The sequence below is a fragment of the Balaenoptera physalus genome (genome assembly GCF_965194825.1).
Source record: "Balaenoptera physalus genome assembly, chromosome: 15".
NCBI lineage: Eukaryota > Metazoa > Chordata > Mammalia > Artiodactyla > Balaenopteridae > Balaenoptera > Balaenoptera physalus.
The window spans coordinates 43,693,854-43,711,827 of NC_138894.1; the positions used below are offsets into that span (position 1 = coordinate 43,693,854).

General features: G+C 37.8%; 1 protein-coding gene across 3 annotated transcripts in view; it reads left to right on the plus strand.

The window, feature by feature from the left end:
- PELI1 (pellino E3 ubiquitin protein ligase 1) overlaps window positions 1-17,974 on the plus strand; it is a 130,409-nt gene that overhangs the window by 77,706 nt on the left and 34,729 nt on the right. The window contains exon 1 of one of the 3 annotated variants that reach the window (XM_082426640.1): window positions 763-1,115. The exons of 1 other annotated variant lie outside the window; for it this stretch is intronic. The gene's annotated coding sequence lies outside the window, so the exon portion shown is untranslated. Of the gene's footprint in view, window positions 1-762; window positions 1,116-17,974 lie in introns of those variants that run through there. One more of the 3 variants, XM_082426642.1, reaches the window with a different exon arrangement.

The following is a 17,974-nucleotide window of genomic DNA, read 5'->3' on the forward strand; positions in this document are numbered from 1 at the left end:
TATGAAATTAGTATTTCTTAAAAATTGTAGGCCTTAAAATTTTAGAAATCTGGATTATTTTGCACTGATGAAGTAAGATACAGCGATCTTAATCCCGAGCTTTACCTTTACTGGCCTTAAAGTTAGATGTGACCAATTGAGCGAAGAAATGAACTACCAGAATCTGACAGTGGCAATGTTCCTAACCGTTTTATAACCTAATTAACTGTTAAGTTATTGGAAGCAACTACCTTTCTACAAGTCTTAGGTTAAAAAAAACAAAAACAAGCAAAGAAAACCTTGAATTTAAGGCAGAGAGGATTCGCCTGAGGGAAGGGAGGGAAATGGTTATTCGTGATTCCGAATTTATGGGATAAAATTAAGCAGCAGGGAAGACCGAGATATGGTGAGGAAGTCAGATTTCACTGGGCACTTATGAGTGGTGAGGGTAGGAGTTGGAGGTGGAGTGAAGTAAGAAGGACTAGCAAAGAGCGGGATCCCTAACAGCACCAAAGTACAAGGAGGGCCTTGTTCAGCCAGGAGCAGCGCTGAACACGTTCCCTTCCTTAGTGTGTCGGTGAGCATAGTTAACAGTGGGGCCGAGCCTCTCCCCTCGAGCATGCGCAGTGCAGAGCGAGCCCGGAAACGTCCTCACCAAGGTACACCTTTTTTCTTCAGCGAACTACAACTCCCAAGAGACCACTCGGCGCCGCGGCACCGCCTCCCGCTGTGGCCCTGCCCCCGTCCCCTCCCTCCGGCCCCGCCCTCCAGCTAGTCCCCTCCCCTCCCTCCGAGAGTGTGTCAGTGACCCAGAGGCGGTGTGAGGCGGAGGAACCGTCGGGGGGCGCCGCCGCCGCCGCCTCCAGCAGCAGCAGAAGCCGCGCCGCGCGTTCGGATTTGCCTCGAGCCCTCCGGGAGCGCATCACAAAGCGGACCCCACGGCTTTCCCTCCGCCCGCGGCTTCTCCAGCGCTCGGCTCTGCGGCCAACTTTCTCTCGCCGGGCTCGGCCGGCAGGCGAGGAAGGCTGCGGTGGAACGTCGGGCTGTCTGCTCGTGCTCCTCGCGCACGCACCCTTCACCCCCCTCGCTCCGGGTCTCGGGGCCGTGCTGGGATTCCGGCCACCAGCAATTGTCCGGTGAGTGTGGCCGCGGCGTGCCGTGGGAGGGGTCGCGGCGGGGCCACCGAGGGATGCGGGCCAGGCGGGCGCGCAACTTCCTCGGCGGCTTCCCCCGGCGGCCGGCCGGCTCTCCCCGCCCGCCTGCGCGCCCCCGCGCCGGAGGCGGCCGGGAGAGGAGTTTGCGGCGTCTGCATCCCGCGCTCTCGCAGGAGGAAGCGCCTTTGTCAGGAGCTGGCGGGCGCCCCCTCCCCCTCCGCCTGAGTGCGGGCGCTCGGCGGCCAAGTCCGAGCCCCGCGCCCTACGCCCGGCGCCGGGCCGCCAGCTGCTGGAGGGGAGCTCCGCGGGGGCGGGGAGCAAGATGGAAAAAAGAGAAACAAAGGGGGTTGTGGGCTTTTGTTTGTGCGAATCTGATAACTTCTTCCTTCCTTACATAATACAGACTTCCAAGTTAGTCATTCTTTTTATTGTTACGATTATTGCCATCATCTTTGCGTGTCCTTCGCGTTTTCTTTCATCTCTGGATCTCAGAGCACTTAAAAACACTAATTAATTACACCTCCGGGGCCCCTACGAAACACGTTAATAAGCCTGTAAGTGGGTAAACTGAGGTCCAGAAGAGCTCTCTAATTGATGGATACGCTTGCTCTTCCACCGCACCTGGTGTCTGAGGACCTGAAAGCATCTATGAGTAAGAACTCGTTCTTCAGTGCCCCGTGGAAAAGTTAAAGATGCTCATTTTACTTACAGGCTAACTAAAGTCTAAAAGAAGTCGGGGTGATTGTTAGGTAGTTAAAACAATAACTCTTCTTACATAGTGTTTGAATCTTAAAACCTCAAGAGTCTTGAAAAATGCTCCGAGTGGGGAAAATACTGTACATCACAAACTCACCTCACCCATCTACTTTTATTTTTGTACATGCAGGTCTCTTACAAGGCGGGAGAGCAGTGATGGGGGATGGGGGTTGGGGGAGGGAGGGCAGAGATTTTTTTTAATGTAGGCTTAACAGATTTTAGTCACTACGTGCAAGGAAATGTCTTGGTTTTAATAGCACCAACAACCTTCCCATCGTTTAGTCATCAGATAATTGAGTGAGCACTTTATCCATAAGGCGCTCGTTGTGCTAAGAACTGACGCTTTAAGTGTACGAAACGGTCATCTGTTTGTTTTGGTTCAAAGACTGTGTACTTCTCTTACTCTGCAAAATGTTATTTTGTTTTCTTAGCAGCTGATCTTTTGTTTTTGAAATGGCTTTGTCTTTTTCTACATTGAATATGTGTTACTTTTATAGCTGAGCAGAATCGTAAGAATGTTGTTGTTGTTGTTGTTGTTGTTTAGTTTGCATAGTAGTGTGAATTTAAATTTTTGAATTGTGGAGAAGGTTCAGTTTCTCCAGTTCTTCGGTTTCAGTTTATGACGTTTTCTTTGTAGCTAACAGAGAAAATGTTTTCTCGGTGTGATCAGATTTATATCTTTCAAAACATTGTCCTTCTTGTACAAATACAGCATATGAATTCCATATGTTTTTTATTCACATCAAAAACCTCTTCTGGAGGAAAATACATAATTCTGAGGACAAGTTTGTTTATTTTGGTAGTTGAACCAAACTGGAAGGTACTAAAAATTTAAATCAAGCATCATTTCTACTAGTTATTTCCTGAGATGAATAATGATCAGAACTGTAGTAACAGTACTTTCTCTTACCCTAAATTCTCTTGAGTTTAATTTTGTATTTTATAGTTGCCCCCAGATTTTAGCTTCTGGTGGTCCCATCAGAAAAGAAAAAGACATTTGTTATTTTAATATTTTTTCCCCCAATCCTCTAACCTGTCCCTTTTCTGTAGTATGTTGAAAGAGATCTTGAGTTTAAAAAATTGAAAAATAAGTTGTTAGGAACATACAGTTAAGTGTATGGAAAATTGTATGTAGTGAAGTGGTTATAATACGCATCTAATAAATTTAAGACTTTTAAAGAGAAAACTGCCACCTAGGTTTTTATTAATATTATAGAAGTGCTGTAATGTAATAATAGTAGTATTTATTGACTTGAAAAAAAAGTGATCTGGGAATTGTGCCTTAGTGGCGGATTTGGGGGAGGGGGGGCGGAAATCTGTGCTCTCCTTAAAATTTTCATTTAGGTGACCTTACAGTTGGTTATGTTGAACTTTTTCTGTAGCGTTTACAAACCAGATTTGCCAGAGGCATTTGTACTTTAAGGTAGTTACTAACACAATGTCTGCTCAGTCACTGGAGTCCAAAGACAGAAGTTAGTGTTGACTGTCAAAGGCTGGCATTGCAGGTTTCCTAGTTTCTTTGGGACCCCTTAAAGGAAATGAGTGAAAAGTACAGAGCAGGGAACTGAGTCTAGTACTGCTGAGCTACTGAGCCAAGTTTCAAGGGGAAGCCTGAGTGTGTTTGCCTTTGTCTTTGTTTCAGCTTCCTTTCAGGTTGTCAAAATGCCACTTGTATATGAAGAGTTCTGTCAATTCAGAATATGCCTTATTGTGTTTGTCCAGTAGGTCAGATGATAAGGACTGTAGTAGTCCTGCTCTGTGAACAATTGTTTTCAGACAGAAGCTTCTGTAACTGATAGAGATTTTAAGCTGGAGGAGGTAGAATTGAAAACTATCCTAACATTCTTGCATACATACATCTTACCATGGCGTATCAATATAGACCTATTCTCATATTTGTTAAATCAGAAAGGCTTATATGGATTATTTCATCTGTTTTAACTGTATATATGAAAACATAATGACAAACACATGATGGCACTGAGAGATGGTTCTAGGAGTTTCTTTGGAAAAATCATCTGATTTCATAAAGTTACATTTGTGTCTTTTAATTGAGGAGAATAAAACAAATTTAAAAGCCAGTAGAAAGAAGAAAATCAGTAGAATGAAGGAAACCTGGTGAAGATGTTTTTATAGAGTACAATATTACAGATTCCTGACAACATTGTATAAGGGACAAAATTCTCGCTAAAGTCTGTGAACAGTGAATTCCACTTAGCATTTTCTGTTTATAGATCTCTAGCCATCTTTTCATGATTCTCTCTAAATATATCACACAGGAAAAGTAAATGGAAAGCATTCTTTCAAGGGATTTGGGTTGTTGGAGTTTTTTTTTAACACATGTGGTAGTGGAGATTTATTGTTTTTCTTTAAGTTTGACCTCTGCCAGAGAACATTTTCCCCAGACTAATGTGTGGGAACCTCAAAACAAGAAAAATTGGACACTGAAAGAACTAGATATAATTTCAAGTTGTACCACCAGCTTTTTTTATGTTCTCTTGAAAGATCCCTTCTAATAATTGTTCCTTCCAAAGGCTGAAAATAATTGCACTTAGTAGGTCCTACGTAGTTTTTGTCTTTGCTGAATGAATTTACAAGTAATAAAGAGAAAGCACAAGATTTCCTGAGTCAGAGAATTTCTGCTTTTTTTCTTTTTAAATAGAAGTAACTGATGAACATGTGATTGGAGCCCTTCAATTAGCATAGCTTCCTTCAGAAATAAACTTAAGAGGAAAAGAGCTTCATCAGGTGATTTAAGAGAACTGAATTGCAGATGAGTCTAAGAACACCTGATTATTTTTTCAGAACGTTGTACATGATGTTTTAGGTTTTTTGCCACAATAAACTCCGTTTCAGAGAAGTGGAGTTCTACGTGTTACTCCTTTTGTCACGCCTGTAATGCTTTTTTACACCTCAAAATACCATTTACAGAAAAATAGAATATGTTGCTGGTGCCTGTGGGAAAATTCTGATGTTTGTCATCCCTCAGTTAATCGTGACCATTCATGTAGTTAAAAGTTTTTAATTGAGTACACATGTAATTTACTTCCTTTTCAAAGAATTTATTGCTGATTTTTATTTTATAATGAACCTCTTGGGATGTTGCTATTTCTAAAAATATGTAGTACCCCCCAGTTTCCCACCATGTTCTGCAGTTTCTTTTTCTATTAATTTTTTGGCTGCAATTTGCTTTTTCCCCTAAATTGTCTAAAATGAGCTAAGAAATGTTTAAACATACTTGGCAAGAAATACAGTCAGTAATTTATTATGCTAAGCTTCAGCTGAATTTCCAAATACAAGGTATGTTGAATCTGTTTTAGAGATAGAAGTATACTTACTTTGAAGGGGGCTAAAGCAGGGATATAGCCAGTAGATTTCATCTTGGGTACCAAATGTGATTGCCTGGAGTGTTATGTTTAGAAAATTGGGAGTCCCGGTTCAGACTCAGCAGGAGCGAGTGCTGTGATCAGCAATTTCTGCAGTTGGGTGGGCGGTGGGCTTTTGGCATGAATGCCAAATACTCATTTTGTACTTACTGGATGCCTTTTATGTGTCAGACACTGGTCTAGATGCTGATATCACACAGACTAAAATCTCTGCCTTATGGTGTTTACATTCTAATAACAAGACACAGACAATAAAAAGGTAAAATATTTTGTGTTTTAATGACAAATGACCTGGTTTCTTTAAAAAATAAATAATAAGAAATGGGGGGGCGGATATAAGATTAAAAGCAACTAAAGGGGCATATCCACCAAATGTATTATGTGGACCTTAGATCCTGCTTTGAGCAAACTAACTGTAAAAGGACATTGATGAAAAATTTGGGAAATTTGGACATTGATGGGTATTTAATAAAAAGGAATTGTCAATTTTTTAGGGTGTAGTAATGTTTTATGGTTTTAAAACAAGAATCCTTACCTTTTGGAGGTATATTTATGAATTAAAATATATCTGGATTTTTTTTACCTTAAAATAATTTGCAGGGGAGAGGAGCATAGATGAAACAATATTGGCCATATATCGAAAAATTTTTGAAACTAGATAATGGATACATGAGATTTCTTATATTCTCTCTTCTTTTGTGTATGTTTGAAAATTTCCATAATTAACAGTTTTACACACACAAATAAAGCAGAAAGGGGGAAGAGGGAATATGTGGGATGTGAGTATGGGATGGGAGTGAGAAGGTGATAGTTATTTGAGTAAAGACCTGAAGGAGGTGAGGGAGTAAGCCTTGCAGGTAATCTTGGGGCAGGACATTCCAGGTGGAGGGAGCAGTGAGTACGGTGACCCTGAGATTGGAGCTTGATTGGAATGCAAGAAATTACAAGAAAACCAGTGTGTCTGGGTTAGAGTGAGAGAGAATAGCAGGGGATAGTCAGAAATATAAAGGAAGGGTAGAGGAGACCAGATGGTATAGGACTTGGTTGTCCATCCTTCCTTTAAAGTAAGGATATTTATTTTATACACTTATCTAAAATAAGTCTAGTTTAGTCCCCCTGGAAGCTCTACACTTATTTCAACAATACTAGCATTACTCAAATTTTTTTGGTTCTTTTTTTTTTTTTTATTGCCTTCTAAGCCAGTTTAAGAGCCACACATGAACAGAGCTCATTACTTTCTATTTCCGCCTTGTTTTTAAGGAAAAGGGGGGTATTAGCCACATGATACCTTATTTATCAGATATGACTCAGAAAGGATTTTGACAGAAAGAAAATAGGAAATAACTTCAGGCTGTTTGTAAATGTCAGATCTACTCTGAGAAGGCCATTACTGTTTCTGAAAATCAGATCCACCCATAGACTAAAGAGGAATTTTAATAATGTTCTGGACAATTGTAGCATCATTTAAAGTAAGGATATAACCTGTGAGAGTGACTAATATGGAAGAGACTATACTCATTTGGATATTTAAGTTCTGTCTCATACATTAAAACACATAACATATACATACAAGACAATGCATATTTCTAAAGTATTCAGAACAGTCATTGCTGATAAGTTTCATTTGTGTCATGCATCCAAGACTGAAGAGATGGCATTCATCGTTGTAATGAAATTGTATAACTTTCTTGTTGCAATGGCATACACTTGGGAATTGAAAGACTAGCACACGTTTAGCGTTAGGAATCTGGCTTTCAAGTCTTCTTGTATTCATGCTTCAAATCTCAGATTAGTAATTTTTTCAAGAACATGCTGATTTCCCGTAAAGAACTCTTTTTAAATCTTTTTTTTTAATAATAAATTTATTTATTTTATTTTTGGCTGCGTTAGGTCTCCGTTGCTGCGCGCGGGCTTTCTCTGGTTGCGGTGAGTGGGGGCTACTCTTCGTTGCGGTGCGTGGGCTTCTTACTGTGGTGGCTTCTCGTTGCAGAGCACGGGCTCTAGGCTCGCAGGCTTCAGTAGTTGCAGCACGCAGGCTCAGTAGTTGTGGCCCGCAGGCTCATTAGTTGTGGCGCACGGGCTTAGTTGCTCCGCGGCCTGTGGGATCTTCCCGGACCAGGGCTCGAACCTGTGTCCCCTGCATTGGCAGGCAGGTTCTTAACCACTGCGCCACCAGGAAAGTCCCTCTTTTTAAATCTTTATTAAAATTATCGAAAAATCAGTCCTCATCCTCCAAATGTTTGGAAGCCCCACCCCCAGAAAAAGCCCTCCATAAATATGGGTTTTTAAAATCTACTTAAAGGGCAATATACATGTAGAGATTACTAGTTTTGAATATTTTTATACTAGTTCATTTTTTTTTATAAGAATAAGTTTTCCAACCTGAGAAACTAAAAATATTTCAGTGATTTTTACTCTACTGATAACGCTGAATAAAGAAGACATCCTTTTTCTAGTTAATTATGCGTAACGGGAAGGCACAATATTTTCTTTAACCAATAATGTGTAGAATATAATGGGATTAAGTAGAATTTGTGAAATGTTATTATATAATAGATTGCAAAAAGTGACCACTAAGCATGTAAGTATATAACTGTATAAGGAATACTTTAACAAAGCTTCCTATTTTTCAGAAAATTGTTAGGAATCTAGTTCTTTAATTCACTCAAGAGTTTTTGTCCCTTTGGTGGATAGATAGATAGGTAGATAGCCAAACCCTTTCTTCATATACTGCACATACTATTAGGATTGAGCTGCTAGGCTGGATTATTTAATGCGTTTTAAACACTAACCTATGAGCATGGAACACAGAGCCCATGTTTAATTTCTGGGCTTTCCACTAACTCTGAAAGTCTTTTAAAAGCTATCTTTGGTTCATCTGTAAAATAAAAGTGGTGGTAGTTTTTCAGAAAGGACTTTGAAATTCTAAGGCGGTGACTGTACTTATGTGTGGCTCGTTTTAGAAATAGCTTTCAGTCTTTTGATTTGGTGGTAGGATTATGAATCTGTTTTTCATTTCCATTTTTGTGGAATAAATAACTTCTGAGGGAGGAGGAAGAGAAAGAGAGAGAGGGGAGGGAGCAAGAGAAGGAAGGAAAGAAAAAAATTGGTTCTCACAAAATAGTAAACATGACCATGGATAGATAATTCTTGTAACTTGAATCTATTTAAGTGTCCATGACCTAATGAGCTAAGACTCAAACTTATAAATGAAGTAGAGAATAGTAATGATAATACACCTTCTATTTTAAGAAAAAAAGTTGCTTTGCAAAAGGCACATGTTATATTTCATGTTGACTTAAACATTATGACCATGATAAAGCCTGTACTTCATCTTGGAATTGATGATGATGATTAACAGTAGTTAAGAATTATATGGAAATTCAGTCTATTACTTAAGCTCTATAGATGGTTGCAGCATCAGGTTCTAGGTTATTCCTTTCACCTTGTGCATTGCAAATACTCATATTCCACATCCCTGCCTCTCTCACTTCATCTCTCGCTCATGCTCATCTCTCCATCACTCTCACTGGCTCTGTTTATCTTCCTTTGCCAGCTTTAGTAGTGCCCATTGCTCTTATACAGTGTTTTCTACATTTGTCTGCCATTTTTTATATTTATAAAGAGGGCTTGGAATGAATTAAGGACCTAAAAGAAGTGACATGTAGATGGCAAGTATAACACTTTCCCTATTTGTGTCTTATGTGCTTAGCTTCTTTTTATCTTGTGCTGTTTTTGGTGTGTATTCTGGTTGAGGGATGGTATATTGCATTAGCTGGCACTAACTGACCTATAGGATGGAATACTTTTTGAACTCAGTAATATAGGAAATAGTAATAAACTCATTGATTTGAAAGCCTCATAAGTTAATCCTGCATCTATCCAGAATCTATACTTAAACTAGCCTAGTGGAATTTCAAAAGCTGTTTTCAGCTCTTGGTGTATGTTGTTGTCTTTTCTGAAAATGTCAAACAATCAGGGACTTCATCATCACTGTAATAATAGTTAATCATAAATGGCCTTGGGGAAAAACTGTGTCTAGACTCATGTTGAGCTGCTTTTTGACAGTCGAGAGGAAAGTAGAAAAAGATCAGTAATATGGTGAAGTCATTTATAACTTCTTCCTTCCATAGAATGAAATATGAGGTGAGTGGCCCTGATTTTTTGCTAGTTGTAGTGTTCAACATGTCAGTTGGCTTAATCTTCAGAAGGCACAATTAAATTTAATTTTATTTTGTAACAATAAATGAAAACAATTGGAGGTGTGTGGTTCTTCAAAACCTTAGTGTTGTATTCCTGGTTCTTGGCAGATACTATCCACAGTACTTCATGTTTCTGGGGATTTATGCCAGATTTAATGAACTGCATGTACTGGAAACACTCAAAGCTGATTTTCTTTAATTTTAGACTGCAGTTAACATAATGGATTTTTCTTCGAATTGTCTCTCACTACCATACTTTAAAACTTACCAAAGGACCAAAACATCCACATTACAAAGTTAAGTTTATCATTCATGAGAAAATGTGTGAAATGTGTCTCTTTTATAAAGTTCTGGCTGCTTCTAATTAGGAACCACAGCCCTATAGACAGACTTCATGTATCTGAAAGCTTTTCAAATTTACTTATTGCTTTACTGTAATTTTCATTTAAAATGGGATGATTCAGTCTCTGAATTAGTCCTATCAGTTCACTGAAGGAGTTAATGAATTTTGAGGTGGACTACCTTTTTTAAATTTCATCACCAACAACACTTCCTCAACAAAAAGTAAATCCCATTTTGCTGAAGCTTCTTGATTATATCTCTTGTAGAAATGGCACGCCAGTTTATCTGCGTATAGTTGAGCTCTTAAAAGACCAGTCTTTTAAGGCTTCCGCCAGAATTTGCCTCTTGAAGCTGTGTTTAAAATGGCTTCCAAATAGGATTTGGTAGTTTTCCAAACTGAATAGGCTGTTAATGATTCAGTATGCCCCGTCATTCTCCTCCTACTTCTTAAATTGAAAGCTCCTTCATAGCATCTAGGTGCCCTGAGTCATCATGGCTAAATTCTAAAGAAGAATTTGTCAAATGGAAAAACTTGCCATGAAGTAAAATTGTCAGAAAACAATCTGAGTCAGAGATAATTCATTGATCACAGTGATACAACTTAGAGGTTGTGGGCTTCATTTAAATCTTTGAATGTACTTACATGTAAGTCTTTATCATAGGACTTGTAAATTCTGAGGACTTATTTATCCCCAGTTAAATTTTAATTGGTTTTATTTTTATTATCTATTACACAAAAATGATTTTTTATTATTATTTTTAAATAAGTATATCAGAAAGGAGAAGCAGTATGATTCAGGATAAGAAAGTCTCTTGATTCAGAAGTCAAGAGACATAGAGTTCCAGTCCGTTTATTTAGGATGTATCCACTACCTCACATATTTCACTTAACCTCGCTGAGCCTTAGTTTCCTTTCTTTACAAGGAAGGTCAGCAACTCTATGAGAGCCCTCTTTGGAACCAGTCCATGGCAGATAAAGCTAATAACTGACCTCACAGTGGCTTTAGACTCCTTTTTGGTACAGCACTGTCAGCAGCTATATGGCTGGCATTCTGGATGAAATCTGTCCTCTCGACCTTATAAGATCTCTTCCAACTCCGTGAATCCATGACTTTAAACGATTTGCCTATAGGAAGTCTCTCTCTCCAAGTCTTTACTGTCTTTTCGCATGAGCGTTCAGGGTTGAAACTTACTATGTGAATTTAAAAATTCTTTGTGGTCAGGGATAGCATGTTTATGTTTCATATAGTACTGTAGACTGAATGTTTATGTCTCCCCAAAATTCATATGTTGAAACCTCAACCCCAATATGATGGTATTTGGAGGTAGGGCCTTTGGGAAGTAATTAGGTCATGAGGGCAGAGCCAGCACACAGCAAAAAGACGACCGTCTGTGAATCAGGAAGTGGGCCCTCACCTGACACCAAATCTGCCAGTGCCTTGGTCTTGCACTTCTCCATCTCCAGAACTGTAAGAAATAAATCTCTATTGTTGATAAGCCATCTAGTCTAGGGTATTCTGTTATAGCAGCCCGAATGGACTAAGGTATGTTGTGATATTAAGAACAGATGATTGGAGAAAATTCATGGGGACACTGAAAATTCCAAGTGAAGTGGAAACAAGTAAAAATGGTCAGTGATAACTCATTTCAACTCCTAAGTGTTTCTGTGGCAAAACCCTCAGGTTAGTGAAGTTCAAAGTGATGTTGTGTCTGTTTGGAGGGCACATAATGAAGCAGAACGAATACTAAACTGAGAGACAAGAAGCCTGAGTTCTGGGTCTGCAAACTTTTTAAGCTAGTTAGTGTCTTCATCTGTGTAATGATAACAGACCAGTGCTTCTCAGACATTAATATAGTGTACGAATTATCTGGGGGTCATATTAAGATGCATATTCTGACTTAGTAAGTCTGGATGGGCCTTGAGATTTTGCATTTTTAACAATCTCCCAGGTGTGCTACTACTGTATGCTGTGGACCACACTTTGCTTTTAAAAAAGTACTGTGATGGTATGAGGCTCTTTCTGGCTGGGTCTTTAAATCTTAACTCTACTTCTTTCTCTCCAACTGTTTCACATCGGTTCAATAAGCTTGTTCTTTTGGAAACCTCTTGTTTTCCTAGACTCATCCCTTATTTTCTCAGTCTGGCAGCTTCTTCAGTTTTGCTGTCTTTCTTTTTCCAGAACCAACTTCATAGGTGGTCATTCAAGTTAGAGGTACAGTAGTATAATAGAAAGAGGCTTTGAGTTGAAGAAAACTGGATTCAGATCCCTCCCCCACTGGTTAGCAGCCTTGGACAGTTGACTCAGTTTACCTCTCAAAGCTTCGAATACCTTCCAAGTAGGGCTGTTGAAAAGAATAGAAATAATATATAAAGCCCTCAGCACTGTGTCAAGCATAAAGTAGGTACTCAAAAATCAGAAGCTATTTTTATTCTTCTTATTGGCATCCTGATTTGGTTTTGTAGAGGAGAAAAAAGCGGTGGAGATCACTTACTATCTCCATGTTGCTAAATCCAGTGACACTTTTCCAGTATTTATCTTACCTGACCTCTCAGCAACATTTGACATTGTTGCTACTTCCTACTTTTTGAAACATTCTTCTTCACTTCCAGGACACCATATACCTTACACCAACACCTTAATGCTGTTGCTTTTTAATCTCTCTTAGAAGCTGCTGCTGTTCTTGCAGAATCCTAAATTTTTGAATTCCACAAGGCTTGGTCTTTTTTTTTTTTTAATTTATTTTTTGGCTGCGTTGGGTCTTCGTTGCTGTGTGCGGGCTTTCTCTAGTTGTGGCGATCAGGGGCTACTCTTCATTGCGGTGTGTGGGCTTCTCATTGTGGTGGCTTCTCTTGTTGCGGAGCATGGGCTCTAGGCGCACGGACTTCAGTAGTTGCAGCACGCGGGCTCAGTAGTTGTGGCTCGTGGGCTCTAGAGTGCAAGCTCAGAAGTTGTGACGCACGGGTTTAGTTGCTTCACGGCATGTGGGATCTTCCCAGACCAGGGCTTGAACCCGTGTCCCCTGCATTGGCAGGCGGATTCTTAAACACTGCGCCACCAGGGAAGTCCAAGGGTTAGTCTTAGGTTCTCTTCTCTTATTCTGTACTCTTCCTAGGTAATTTCTTTTGTAGAACATTTCCAGGTTTATATTTCCGTCCCAAGCTCCAGATTTGTACATATAATTGTTTCCCATGGATGTCTCAAAGGTAACTCAGATTCTCAGGTTCAAAGTCAAACTAATGGGAATCTCAAGAGTTATTATTTATCTCCTAAGAACATTAATAACTCCTGAGAAGGAGTTAAAGAATTAATATGTAAAAGTCTTTGAAAAATACCTGGCACTTATGATAAGCACTGCATACATGTTAAGATTATTACTTATTATTATCTCAGGTTTACAGGAGAGGAAACTGAACCTCAGTACAGTTGGTCCAAGTCTCACACCTATTAAATGACAGTGACAAGAGTCAACATAGACAGTCTGACTCCAGAACTCCCTTAACCACTCTATTTTACTACATCTCAACTAATAAGAATTTATCTCATCCTTTTGCACACGGACTCCAAATTAATGGTCTCGTCGTGATCCTAAGAGTATTGTAATTCATTCCAGCAAACACATCTGGTGTTTAAAATGTAGAAGATCTAAAATACGCAGGTAAAATTTCACTTCAGTAAGATATGAGAAGCACAATGATACACATCTTAATTCCATTTTATTCCATGTGTATTTTTTGGTTTTTTCCCTTTCTTGATAGCAGTTAAGTCACAAAAATCCCTAGAAAATGGAAGTACTAATTCTGTATTACTCTTAAGTGACTTGAGTTGTTGTCATTTACTTACTCTGTTAAATCCTCTTTAGGTAAAATTTTCAGAATGACTTGGGGGCTCAATAGCATGTTGTATCCACATGATATGCTTAAAATCAATAATTTTTATGATTTTGATTAACTGTTACCTCTTTTGAAATTATGTAGTGATTTGTCTGTTTTCAGAAGTCTAAGACATTTCAATTTCCCAAGGAATTTGTCTTTGAATTTTAATTTTATCAGCTGATTTTCAAATAAGAACTTTGATTTTAGCATTATATCTTTGTATTAGATTCTAGATGTAGTTGAATCTGCTGAATTTTATAAGCTTTAGTCTCTGACTCTCATTTAACTGTTTAGTAAAAAGCACATCTGGATATTATTTACAGTTTCTATAGAGGATTTACTTCCCCCCTACCCACAATTACTTATTCCTTTTTTCCATTGTTGATTTTTTATTCTTATTCCTTTGCGACAAAAAAAAATTTTTTTTTATTTTGTATTAAGACAGTATAAAGGCAGAAGATATAAAGTCTTTCATAGTCTTTGAACTTAGCAGGGGGTGGGGGGTTCTTGAGAAGGAGAGTGGATTTTGAAAAACCAGAATCATCTATGGGGAAGAGTCTGTTTTTACCTTGTTTGTGGAACTGAATTCTATGACCTAGTGTATTTATTATTGGAAAACACTTAAAATAGTTGTTATATCAGCTTAGACTGTATTTTGACAGAAAACTCCATTCAAACTGGCTTAAGTAGGGGTGAGCCCGGGGGGCGGGGGAAGGAGATTTATAACGGTTTGTGTAAACTGGTCCAGGATAGGTGTGGCATCAAGAATGGCTCCACCCAAGGCTCAAATAATGTCATCAAGACTCAATTTCTGTATGTTTCTTGGCACTGCTTCCTCAGTGTTAGCTTTGTTCTCCAGCCCTACATAAGCAAAAGATAACTTCAGTCCCTTCAGCCCCTAAATCCTTAGAGTCACGCGTATCTGGAAAGATTAACCATCTTTTTCCTAGAAGTCCCAGCAAAAGTCTCACTGCATCTCATGGGCTCATAGTAGCCCACTTCCCTTGTAGCCAAGGGAGTGTGAAGTTTGGATTGTCTGGGACAGAGCCATGTACCCAGCTATCGAGTTTGAGGGTGTAGTCAACTACACCAAGACACACATAAACTATACGTATTTACAATAAGGGAATGAAGATATCATTATACCACCAGAAGAGTGAATGTTTTTTGGGCAGTGGAAAATAGATGTATTTTATAGTATCTTTTCCATATTAAGAGTTAGCACTCAAAGACCAATTTGATTTTTTTTAATTTAGTATTTAGCGCTAATTTGGAATTTGTATAATTTCACTTCCAAATTACTGTTTAAAGCAATATGTAAATGGGAATTGCTAGACTTTTCACCTCTGAAGAGCTTTGAGAATGTATCAAAATTTAAAATTTGGTGCTATGTTAACAAATACCATACTACTAATTTTCCTATTATCTATGGTAATCCAGTTTGTTGATAGCTAGTTCTTGTGATATAGGGCAGTGTCTTTATGGATTAACATCTTTTGCTAGGTTGACACTTCTTTAATGCCTTAAGCAGACTGGGCTCTTGGACCAAGAACTTCATAAAGAACCATAAAATCGAATATTCTCTCCTGGACACTCAGGGCCTTGGTGAGAGGAGGTGGAGTAAGCGGCGATAAGGGACACTAGTAAAGACATTACATATTGATTTCTATGACTGATTTTAGTCTGAAAATGAAAACTGGTTCTTACTGAAAAAATAAGATACCCATTGTAGGGTTTTTCTTGCTTTTCAACATCAAAAATATGAAATGAAGTGGCAAATGATATTTACATTTCAGTCTCTAATATAATCATTTAGCTATCTCCTTCTAGTTTTTATGTTACATTAATATGTATATGAATGAGTACATCCATCCCCATAAGGCTTTACCATTCTATAATCTCTAGGAAATTTTAGTTTTTTTCTTTTAAATTTCTTGATAACCCAGAAATATTTATGCTTTATCCACCAAAATTAAAATGAAGACTCCAAAGGATCTAATGTAAATGTATAATTAACATCATCTTTTTCTTTATTATTAAGTGCTGCAAAATGAGCAAAACACTCTCTTCGGGGAGTTTTCAGCTTTCATAGGAGATAGCACAAGGTCATACATAACTGTAATGCAAAGCTGGATATAAGGATAAGAGTTCAGGGGATGAGGAAAAATTTCCTGATTGGAAAAGGAATATCAAATGGGTCTTGAAACATTAACAGAATTTTTTACAGGTAAATAGGGATAACATTAAAAGTTACTGTTTACTGAGCATTTATTATATATTCAGTTTCATTTTTGTCAAAAACGTGTGTTATATATGACATAGAGAGGGACAGCCATGGCACTTTATACTTGGGAAGAAGTTGGAAAGAATTTGAATTACAGTGGATTTAAAAGACACATGCTTTAAAACTTAAAAGTTGAAGTAATGGAGCTTATTGGGGCACATCAACTGGGGAGCTTTCTATTTCAGCCACCACAGTAACTCTTCCTAGTATAAATACTAGTTGAGAATCATTTCTAACAAAAATTACATTGTTTCTCTGTAGGTAATCAATGATTTGAATAAAAACTTAACAGTACATACATTGCCTTAGGGGGTGCTAAATTAATGTTCTAACATTAGAGTCATTATTAAAGAAATCCCTGTAACGGTATTTGGATCAGCAGTATTACCAATTGCAGACTGTATTCTACATCTTCTAGAATCAGCAATGTATTTATTTATGTGGTTTTTATATAGGTGTTAGTGCATTTTACAAATATAGGATGGTTCATTTAAAGTGGATTTTCCACAATACATTGTGACATTAAATGAGTGGTCTTAGAAAATTTATAAATAGTCTGACTATTTACTGAAGAACATTTTTATAATAAAAAAGGGAGTAATATATTTCATGAGTTATTAAGAATTTAAGTCTTTTTAAGTCTTAAAAAGAGCAAATAGACAAAGCCTATTCGAATGATTATAATTGCAGTTTATTGAATTATATGAAAAAGAGCCCAAATTAGTTTAAACAAATAAGATCTGAATCTGTGGTATTGTGTGCCTAGTATTTTTTTCATTGAATGTCAGGGGTATATTAAAGTGCCTACATTTATGTTTCTCTACAAAAGATTGTTCTGACAGTAAGTTGAAGTCATTTTCACCATTTATTGCTGTCTAAAAATTTCCCTTGACTTCACATTTTGTTCTGAATGTCTTGGTTTCTTTCCTCCACCTACACAACATTGAAGGCAAGTGAAGCAAGAGTTGCAGTATGAATTTGAGAACCCTGGCTTTTCTTTTTCCAAAACAAAATACACCTTTATTATAAGGTTGCTTTTTATTGCTACCAAAAAAAGGGCTTTTTGGCAAGTGTTCAATAAATGTGTGAATAACCTAATTGATTTAGTGGAATGAATAGGAAGCTTTGCTATTTGTCTTTGTAGATACTTGGCTCAGTAAACACAGTGATAGACCAAATGCTATATGGTCAAAGGTAAAAACAAAACCAAAAAACTCCAAAGGCCCTCCAAACTTACAGATCCAAATAGCAATTTCTGGTCTATGTCAGGGCCTTCAAAGAGAAAGAGCAATATGTTAATTAAATCTTATTTCTATTATGAAAAATAATCATGTTAACGCACATAAAACTCAGTGCTTTGACAAATGTTAATATGTGAAAATATTCATAGAGGAATTCAATCATTCAGTCCTCTTTAAGCATTGTAAATTGTATGAAATTCAAAGATATGTGTGGAAATTTAAACATACTATATAGTCTGCAATAAAACTCCAGTAAAGGCAGGAAGCATAATTAGGACAAACAATTAAAGATAACAGTAGAAGCAAATTAAGAATTTTTTAATAACTCATTACAGATGTCATATTAGTTCAACTCAGTCTGTAACTCTGGTTAAAAATGAAAAATTTGGGGGGGTGGGATGGGGAGGGTGGGAGGGAGGGAGATGCAGGAGGGAGGAGATATGGGAACGTGTGTATATGTGTAGCTGATTCACTTTGTTATAAAGCAGAAACTAACACACCATTGTGAAGCAATTATACTTCAATAAAAATGTTTAAAAAAAAATGAAAAATTTTAGGAAAATTTTGAGGTCGTGTAAAAAAATATATATATATTCTGTAGTGGGAGAGGAAAAAAGAAAGAAATGGTGGTGGCAATTAAAATGTATACGGTACTTTTAAAAAGTACATTTACAAATCTGATCGCTTAGTTTTAAAAGCATAGACCTGTATAGTGTATAACTTTATTTGCTTATAAGACCATTATATGGTTAAAAT